The sequence below is a fragment of the Xylocopa sonorina genome, chromosome 11, assembly GCF_050948175.1.
Source record: "Xylocopa sonorina isolate GNS202 chromosome 11, iyXylSono1_principal, whole genome shotgun sequence".
Classification (NCBI taxonomy): domain Eukaryota; kingdom Metazoa; phylum Arthropoda; class Insecta; order Hymenoptera; family Apidae; genus Xylocopa; species Xylocopa sonorina.
The window spans coordinates 149,456-159,631 of NC_135203.1; the positions used below are offsets into that span (position 1 = coordinate 149,456).

At 54.4% G+C, this 10,176-nt stretch overlaps 2 pseudogenes; both read right to left on the minus strand.

Annotated features, from left to right (window-relative positions):
* Positions 1-838: 838 nt before the first annotated feature.
* LOC143429532 (U2 spliceosomal RNA) lies at positions 839-1,016 on the minus strand (annotated as a pseudogene).
* A 7,423-nt stretch (positions 1,017-8,439) lies between these two features.
* LOC143429496 (U2 spliceosomal RNA) lies at positions 8,440-8,617 on the minus strand (annotated as a pseudogene).
* Positions 8,618-10,176: the final 1,559 nt, after the last annotated feature.

The window sequence follows — 10,176 nt, forward strand, 5'->3', positions numbered from 1 at the left end:
CGCGAACGCGAACGCGAATAAATTAATATATCAATACGAATTAACGAACGGAATAGAATCTAATAAAATAAATAAAATAAAATAAAACAATTCCGCTGTGCCCGGTGGACACAGCCCCGCACGAACGAACCGAGCTTCGCGTACGTGACTAGCAACCGCAAACGGTTTAACTTTCCACGACACTCCACACGGCCTGGAAAACTCCGGACCGCGACGTATCGTGTTACACGGGATGTAAAGGGCCTCCGTGTACCCCGATCACTTAATTAAAACAAATAAACGGTGATTTTAATTAATCTAATAGCTGCTATTTCGCAGCGACGACCCGTAAAATCGAGCAAAAAATTCGATTTACGGGCGTACGTGCAAACAGTCTAACACCCAAAATACGGAGAGGTCGAATTCAAAACCAACGGCTATAAGTGTAAGGTTTACACTTATAACCGGGTACAAGGACGAACAAACCGAATCTACTCGGATTCAAACTCCTCGGAGGTCGAAATGGTCGACCTAAGAGGAGGGACGTCAACTATGGACGTCTGACGTCTACCCGATGCGTTCAACACCACCGCATCGGGAGCACTTTAAACTAACTACGCGAAATGGGACCTCCACCGAAATTCCAAGTGTTAGACTTACCAAGTCCAGAGTCCACCAGCAAGCCGAACGCACTGAACACTGCACCAAACACGAGCACAGCACGCGCGACGCGGATGATAACGCGACACTCCGGTGAGCGAGTCGGAAGAACACAAATAAAATAAATACTTAAGCTACTGATGGGAAAGACCAAGTGTGTGGGTTTATTGGTTAAAAGAATATATCTGATCCTTGGAAAGCTTATTGAGCCGGTCCCAGAGGCACTGCAATACTGGGTCGACTCGCGGCGGAGGTGGAGCAAGCCCCAGCGGTCCGCCTTTTTCCAAAAATCAGGTTAATATTCTGACTCCTAATGAGGAGTGTATCAGATATTAAGCTGATAAGAACAGATAAGGCGTTTATTTATCAGTTAATGTTCCCCCGGGGCCGAAGCCCCAGGGGTATACACTTGTAGTACAAAGTAATTCATGTTGCTTCCGCACGAATTTGGTTATAAAAAATAATGTATAGCTAGGATAATGCTATGGGATCCCTCCCTAAAGCGTCCATTGTGATTGTAACATATTTGGAATCAGGTGAGCATTGCACCATTCAATAAGTTGGCTTAGGTATAATACGAGCCGTGTACCAAAGGACACGGATAGGCAACTTCACTTCTCAATAGATGAAATAAAATGTCAATATAGTAAACTACATAAATTATAAAGTATAAAATATAAAATATAAAATATAAAATATATAATATATAGTTAATGCCGATAAATAAAATATAATAAGTACAATATTAACGTAGCATAAAGTATATATGTATGGACTTGGCGTGTTTATAGCGTCAGTGTGCGGATATACGCCTTCCTGTAGTCATTCGAGTGGGGTTAAGAGGTACCAGCCGCCACCGAGAGGTCCAGAGGAGCAGCTATTCGCAATTAATGCTCGGGTTGTGGCCAAGAGTAGGACAAACCAATAAATGTAGTAAAACAAAATAAAATAAAACAAGATAAAATAGAGTAAGAAGGTAAAATCGGATAAAATAAAATCAAATATTATATGGTACTGAGGAGTAAGGTACGCGCGTAAAAAATAAGAGAAAAGCATTGAAAGGCGAAATGAGGAGAAGTAAATTATTATAAGATGGAACACCATAGAATGAGGTGAGTAAGCTGGGCTAAAATAAGATAGAGTCAGGTGAGTAAAATAGATAACTAGAAAAAGATAAAATAGAATAGAATAAAGTCCAGTGGAGTAAAATGAAATAAAGTGAAATAAAATAGATACATTAAGTTAGATAAATAAGATAGGTCAATTAACTCCTCATTTCGCGTGGAGGCAATATAGGCGCGAACCAGAGCAACTAAACAGAACAACACAAAGTAGAATAAATAATAAAACAAGGTAGAGTAAATAAATCGGTCAATATGACTCAGAGCTTACTCCAGACCCTCGCGGCCAGTCCTCTCAGCCCGCAGGTGTGGAGGCACTAAGGACCCGCAGGCGACACCACCCCAGGGACGCGGGCGCCTCCACTGCTCCCGCTCAGCGCCGCCGATGTCGACTCCGCCTCAGACGTACCCCGTGGAGCCCGGTACTGACGCACCCCGGATACATGCTCCACGTAGATATCTCTGAACCAGGCTATTGTCTCAGATATCATGAGACGCCTCATCAGCGCTGCATAACGCTGAGAGACGCGCAGCAGGTCCAGGACAAACTCGTTTCCCGGGTCCCACGCGCCCAGGGCGCCGACGACGAACGCATCTACGTGGACTCGGTAGCCGCGCCTCCGCAATGATTCGGCGAGGGGTTGATACTTGCGTATCTTCCCCATCCTCGCCTCCTCAATTGCCTCGAGAGTGTTCTCGAAAGGCACGGCCACGTCGACCACGACGATGTTTTTCGACAGCCCGTGCTCCACGACGATGTCGGGACGCAGGGCTGCCAGCTCGCCGTCGACTCCCGGGACGCGCTTGTTAACCCGGAGCTCACCTGGCAGACGGACAGCCGTCACGAGCCTATGAACGAGGTTGTCATGCCGCAGCTGCCGGGCAGCGGAGTGAGGACCGCAGTGGGAGAGTACATGGGGAAGGCCCTCGAACTCATGCCCGCAACGCCGGCAACGCTTGTCACCGGTCCCCCACCGACGTGCTCCATTTAGCGGCAACACGTCGAGGCGGGCCCGGTGAACGAAGCGCCAATCAGCGAAGCGGACATACCCCCCGGTGCGCAGAAAGTGGTTACTAACCGCGCAGCGGGAGGTCGCGTCGAAAACCTTCCCCTGGTCGGGCTTCCGAAGAAGCCTTTCCAGGTAGCACTCCCCCACTGCTGCCCTCAGCCTCCGCGTGACTTGGCCCTTGGCAGCAGGCGGCACAACAACGCTACGCCCATTCCGGGAGCGACACACAACCGAGAGCTCTTCACGGACCTCGTCCCATCTCCAACTAAATCCAAGCCGCGCACATGAACGAATCCCGACGTTCCTTACTCGCGACCAGAACGAAGCCCGGCCCGCCGATGGCCTCGCCATCTCGCCCGACAAAGAGCCGGAGAGATAGTCGGCAAGGCCCCTGCTCCCAAGGGTCCGACCGGCCTTCTCCCGCACGGCGTCACACAGCGCTGACCTGGCCAAGTCCGCGACGACCGGATCGCTCGCGTTCAATAACCTGAACGCGTGCGACACGGTCGCCACGTCGGCCAGATCCACCAGCGGGAGAAGGCCGCACCCACCCCAAGCGGGGGGGATATAGACCAGCTCCGCACTGGCACGCTGCGGGAGGTGCAACCACCTCTTTACCGTGCGTTTGATGACCCTGTCGGCATCGGCTAAAGCGGTTCTTCGCACGTGGCCTCCCCTGAACGCGAAATCGAGGCGTGGCAACAGGAATGTCGCCACGGTCTCGATTTTTTGCCAGGGGGCGAGCAGGGAATCGTCGACCGCGCGAAGATCTACTAGTAAGGCTTGGATCGTCGGATACGGGGTTTGGTCGATCCGAACCCCGGTCGGCACTCCCAGATGCTCGTAACTCTGCCCCTCCGACAGGGCAGGAACGAGTCCCCCGAATAGACGGAACTCGGTGCTAGAAACCCTCCCGTCCCCTCTGATGTGCAGGGTTGCACACTTCGAGGGGTTGAAGGAGAGCCCCAGCTGCCGAGCCGTCCCCTCTGCTGCTTGCAACAGCCTTCCCATTCCGTCGACGGATGACGCGACGAGTGCCACGTCGTCTGCGTACGCCAGGGCTGTCACCTTATGCCCTCTCACACTCAGACCCTCCACCGAGTCCACGGCCCCGCGAACCATGGCCTCAATGGAAAGGTCGAATAGGATCGGGCTAAGTGGGCAGCCCTGCCTCACCCCCGACTTCATGGGGATCCAGGGCGTGTACCCTTCAGCGGTACGGACCCGCGTCGCCACGCCGTCGTAAAGGCTGGCGACGATGTTGATGAGCGGCCGGGGAGCGCCGGCGCCGGCCAGCGAATCGATGATGGTGGCGTGGGGAACCGAACCGAAAGCGTTGGCCAGATCCAACCACGCCACCACCACCTCCCTACGCTGCTTACGACCGGCAGCCATGGCTTGCTGAAGCACAAAGTTGTGCTCCAGACAGCCTTCGAAGGGCAAGAAGCCCTTCTGTGCTTGGCTGAGCCGCTTGTTGACTACGGCCCAACGAGTGAGCCGATCGGCGACGACCGCCGCGAAGAGCTTGGGGGTGACATCACCCAGGGCGAAAGGCCTCCAATTCGATAGGTCCTCGCGATCACCCTTCTTAAAAAGGAGAATGGTGTTGGACTGCTTCCAGCGCCCCGGAATCTTCTCCATGCGGCGGCAGGTGTTGAATACCGCCGTAAGGAGGACCGCTCCTGGGTCCCCCCTCCGTAGGTCACCATAGGTCAGACCGTCGGGTCCGGCGGAAGAAGCAAGCTTCATCCGCTTTAGCCGACGGCTGACCTCGGCTTCCGTGAAGGGGGAAACCAGGGCATCGTTCGACTCAGTGGTCGGGTCCTCCCCATAGAGAGAGGGAAGGCTACCAGGGCGGGCTCGGAGCGAGTAAACGTTAGTAAAGTGCTCCTGGACCCGTTCCAGGGGCACACTGCAATGGGGAGATTCTCCGGCGAGAATCTCCCGCACCGCGCGCTTCCGATCCGCCCTGAAGAGACGTTGAATTCGGGTAGCCTCCCCTACGCGATCCGGGACGCTGGGAGGGCCATCGCTCACCATCGAATTGGCCACATCGCCCCGACGCCCCTCACTCCCCGCGACTGGCCGGCGCCGACCGGCCCCCCCGCTGGAGGCGGCACTCCGTGCGCCAGCCCCGGGTCCCGTGGCCCTCCGCCCCTGAAAGTACTCGTCCACCTTCGTGGCGAGCGCCTCCAGTCGCTCGGGTGATCCCACCCCTTCCGCGAAGGCCACTAACCGCGCCCTTGCGGCAACGTCCACCTCCCGGCGTCCCCTAGATCGGGGTCTACCGGTTGATGGCGCGCCGGACGCAGCGTCGCGACCTCCACCTCGGGGATGGGGCACCCTAGATTGCCGCGGGGCCCGAGGCTGAGACGCCCCGCCTACCCGCTCGCAAGCAGCCGGGAGGCCCGATGTCGCTGTCCCGCGCCGCCGCCCCACGGTCGCTGCAGGTGCACGACCGCCTCTGGTACCCGCACGATACCCACGTGTCACACTCACCGGGTGGCATTCCCGAATGCTCGACGGGGCCATCCTCACCGGAGCCTCCACGACGACGCTGCCCCGGGATGATGACGCGGGCGGGTCCCGCGCGCCTCCACACCTGCACAGACAAATACACCCCCGGTTACGCCCGGGGGAGTCAATAATATTGTCATTAATGACCGGACTAGATGCCCGGTCCGTCAATGGATAAAATCTATTTTGTACTAATAAATTATCACTACTGAGGCCCCCTTCCTCCTCCCTGGGGAGCCTCGGTGACCTTCGGGTGGAGGTAACCGGAGCCTCCACCCGCGGGGACGGCTGCCTTGGGGCCTCCTCTTCCCCCGACGAATCCGTGGTGGTTATGGTGCGGTCCACCCACCGCCTTCTCGCCGCTCCTGGTGTCGTGCTCTGCCGTCCCCTCGCGGCGCTCGTATTGCTCCTGTTGTTGTTGTTGCTACTGCTGGAGCTGCTACTACTACTGCTACTGCTGCTGCCGCTGCTCCCAATGCAGCGGCGCCTCCGTCTCGTCCGGGCCGGTTCCTCCTTGGGAGCGGCCGCCGGCGCTCTCTCATCGTCCGACGATGACGACGATGACTCATGGATGGTGGGGAGGGGCCTGGGCGAAGGAAGGGACCTCCTCTTCTCGGTCCCCTCCCCACGCGCCTCCACCCGAAGGGACACCCCTGTGGTCTGGGTGCCCCCTCTGACCCCCGGAGGGGACAGGCGTCCCCGAATCGGCCTCTTCGCGGACGACCCGGGCGGGAGGGACGTCGCCCGAGTCGTCCTGGCTGGCGGGGTGGAGGCGCGGCCCGTGGCTGGCGGCGTCCGCGCCGCGACGGTGACCGCCACAGGTGACACGACGGCCACCGTCATTATAGGCGAGCCACGGACCGATGTCGTCATCGTCGTGGTAGTAAGCGTGGCCGGAGCGCTGCAGGGCGTTGGTGGAGGGCCCTGCAGTGGTGGTGTCGCTGGGGGGGCGCTGGAGGTTGTGGACGCGCCCCCCATCCTCTTCGCTGCCGCCCGCGTGATCCTGGGCAACGCGGGCGGAAGAGACGTTGCTCTTGTATTCCTCGACACCACCGCCGCTCCAGCCACGGCGGACGGGCTGCCCCGGGTGACCTCCGCGAAGGTTGTGGAGGGGGTCACCTTCCTCGATGGGAGGATGCGTCGGGGCGGGTCGGGTTGGGGAGGCTCGGTCGACGCCCGCTTCTTCCTCCCAGCTGCTGCGGGCGCCGCCGGACTCCTCTTCTTCCCCTTAGAGGGGGCAGGGGGCGTGGTGGAGGTGCCCCCTGAACTTCTCCCCTTGGCCCCCGACCCGCTGCTGGTCCTTGTGGTATTGGGGCACGCCTCGTCCGCGGAGGAGCGCCGGCTTCTTTGAAATAGCGCCGCGAGAGTGACGGTGCTCCTCGTTGCGGCGCTGGATCCCACCGTGGTAGTCGTTGTTGCAGTGGTCGTAGTGGTGGGTCTGGTTGTCCTTTTTGTTGTCCCGGCGGTGGGTGGACGAGTTCCTCGCCGGGGTTGCGTGGTGGTGGTGCTTCTGGTAGACGTAGTGGAGGAGGCCCCTCTCGATGTCGTCTTAGCTGCAGTGGAGGCAGCCGTCCCCGATACTCTGGAAACAGCGGTTCGAATGTTAGCTGTTATTGTTGGTGTTGTTGTTATTGTTGTTGTTGTTGTTGTTTTAGTGGAGGCACACGTTGTAGTGCCCCCACAGGTCACCGGGGACGCCCCCAGAGTGGGAAAAGAGGCCTCGTTCTCGGTGGAGAACGCCTCCACCGCGTCAACGGGTCGCGACTCGGCAACGCTGTCGCCGGGCGTTGCGCGGGCGGCACTCCCTGCAAGGGAGTTGTGTCTAACGGAGACACACGGACCCCCGGTGGACGGGTGTTTTGTTTGGTGGTGCGACTTCACACGCTTCAGTGCATACGCACTTTCGTCGGTGAAGCCGCACTCACCGCACACCCACCTTTTGATCGCACCGGGGTGATGGATCTTTAAATGTTTGAATAGATCCGTGTGTCTCAGATAGACACACGCTCCCTTTTTGCACACGGTTCTGCCGACAAAGCAGAACGGGCAAGGAAATTCTGCCGGGAACGGGTAATGCAGCAACACCACGCGCTCACTATTACTATTTGTACTATCGTTTTTGCTGCTATTACCCGCCATCGTGAAGATAGTGTCGCAACGCAAACACTCGGCTCGTCGAAATAAAATAAATAAGTCAATAATAAAACAATACGCTCACCGGAGCAAACACAGACGGTTAACGGTCGATCGAGACGAACACGTAAGACAAGGGACAATAATAAATAAGTATATACACTAGAGAAGACAAGAGACAACGCGAACGCGAACGCGAATAAATTAATCAAATAAATACGGATTGACGAGCGGAATAGAATCTAATAAGATAAATAAAATAAAATAAAACAATTCCGCTGTGCCCGGTGGACACAGCCCCGCACGAACGAACCGTGCTTCGCGTACGTGCCTAGCAACCGCAAACGGTTTAACTTTCCACGACACTCCACACGGCCTGGAAAACTCCGGACCGCGACGTATCGAGTTACACGGGGTGTAAAGGGCCTCCGTGTACCCCGATCACTTGATTAAACAAATAAAACGGTGAATTTAATTAATCTAATAGCTGCTATTTCGCAGCGACGACCCGTAAAATCGAGCAAAAAATTCGATTTACGGGCGTACGTGCAAACAGTCTAACACCCAAAATACGGAGAGGTCGAATTCAAAACCAACGGCTATAAGTGTAAGGTTTACACTTATAACCGGGTATAAGGTCAGACAAACCGATTCTACTCGAATTCAAACTCCTCGGAGGTCGAAATGGTCGACCTAGGAGGAGAGACGTCACGTATGGACGTCTAACGTCTACCCGATGCGTTCAACACCACCGCATCGGGAGCACTTTAAACTAATCACGCGGAAGGGACCTCCACCGAAATTCCAAGTGCCAGACTTACCAAGTCAAGAGTCCACCAGGAAGCCGAACGCACTGATCACTGCACCAAACACGAGCACAGCACGCGCGACGCGGATGATAACGCGACACTCCGGTGAGCGAGTCGGAAAGACACAAGGTAAAATGAAACTTAAAGCTACTGACGGGAAAGATCAAGTGTGTTGGTTTATAGAGTAAAAAAAACTGATCTTTGGAAAAGGCTTATTGAGCCGGTCCCAGAGGCACTGCAATACTGGGTCGACTCGCGGCGGAGGTGGAGCAAGCCCCAGCGGTCCGCCTTTTTCCAAAAATCAGGTTAATATTCTGACTCCTAATGAGGAGTGTATCAGATATTAAGCTGATAAGAACAGATAAGACGTTTATTTAACAATTAATGTTCCCCCGGGGCCGAAGCCCCAGGGGTTATACACTTGTTTTATACAATATATTCGTACTAGTCCGCACGAATTCACTTATACATCATCTTCTATCTACAACCGTGCTGGGGGATAAATCCCTGCAGCGTCCTTTAGTTTCGTAGCAACCTCCCTATGAGGTGAACCTAGCGTCATACATCAAGATAATACAAAGCAGTAACGTGACCTAGGCACGTATTAACAGCATATTCATTCTATATAATAATAATAATAATATCAAGAAGTAACATAGAGTTTAATTTATATGTATAACCAACAAAGTGAACTTGTATTATATAAGCGTAGTGCATAACATAGTTGACTAGATGGTATTTCGACGCCAGTGTGCGGATACACGCCTTACTGTAGTCAAACGAGTCCAGTCAGGAGGAATTAGCCGCTATCAGGTGGTCCAGAGCAGCACCAAAAGGCATCAATGACCAAAATATGACAAAATATAGAAAATAAGCGATATAGTCAAATAATAAAACAATCCATTAAATTAATTTAACACACACAGACGCGTAGAGCAAAAGAAAGAGAACGTAAAGTAGAACAGTAACTAGTACCATAAGGTATCAAGATAGTAAAACGAGGTAAGTACAATAGGATAAAATAAATTAGTTAAAAGTAAAATAGGATAAAATAGATAAGTAAAGTAACATAAGATAAAATAGAATAAAATAAATAAAATAAATAAATAGAATAAAATAAGATAAAATAAAATAAAATAAAATAGTGTTTGTGACTAAAAGGCGCGTATCTAGGAGACTTAGTCCATTTGTTAGACCAATGGACTCCCCTTTGTCACGCTCCGATTGCATCTACGCGTCTTTGGTCTTTTGGTGTGGAGGCTGTGTGTGCAATAGAAATAAAAATAAAATTAAGATAGAAGTAAAAATAAGAGTAACGAAAGAAAGAGAGAAAAAGAACAAAAGAGATATGAAAACGAAGAGGAACTCACTCCAGATCCCAGCAACTCTCCCTCCCGACTTACAGGTGTGGAGGCCCTAAGGATCCGCGGGCGACACCACCCCAGGGACGCGGGCGCCTCCACTGCTCCCGCTCAGCGCCGCCGATGTCGACTCCGCCTCGGACGTACCCCGTGGAGCCCGGTACTGACGCACCCCGGATACGTGCTCCACGTAAATATCCCTGGACCAAGCTATTGTCTCGGATATCATGAGACGCCTCATCAGCGCTGCATAACGCTGAGAGACGCGCAGCAGGTCCAGGACAAACTCGTTCCCCGGGTCCCACGCGCCCAGGGCGCCGACGACGAACGCATCTACGTGGACTCGGTAGCCGCGCCTCCGCAATGATTCGGCGAGGGGTTGATACTTGCGTATCTTCCCCATCCTCGCCTCCTCAATTGCCTCGAGAGTGTTCTCGAAAGGCACGGCCACGTCGACCACGACGATGTTTTTCGACAGCCCGTGCTCCACGACGATGTCGGGACGCAGGGCTGCCAGCTCGCCGTCGACCCCCGGGACGCGCTTGTTAACCCGGAGCTCACCTGGCAGACGGACAGCCGTCACGAG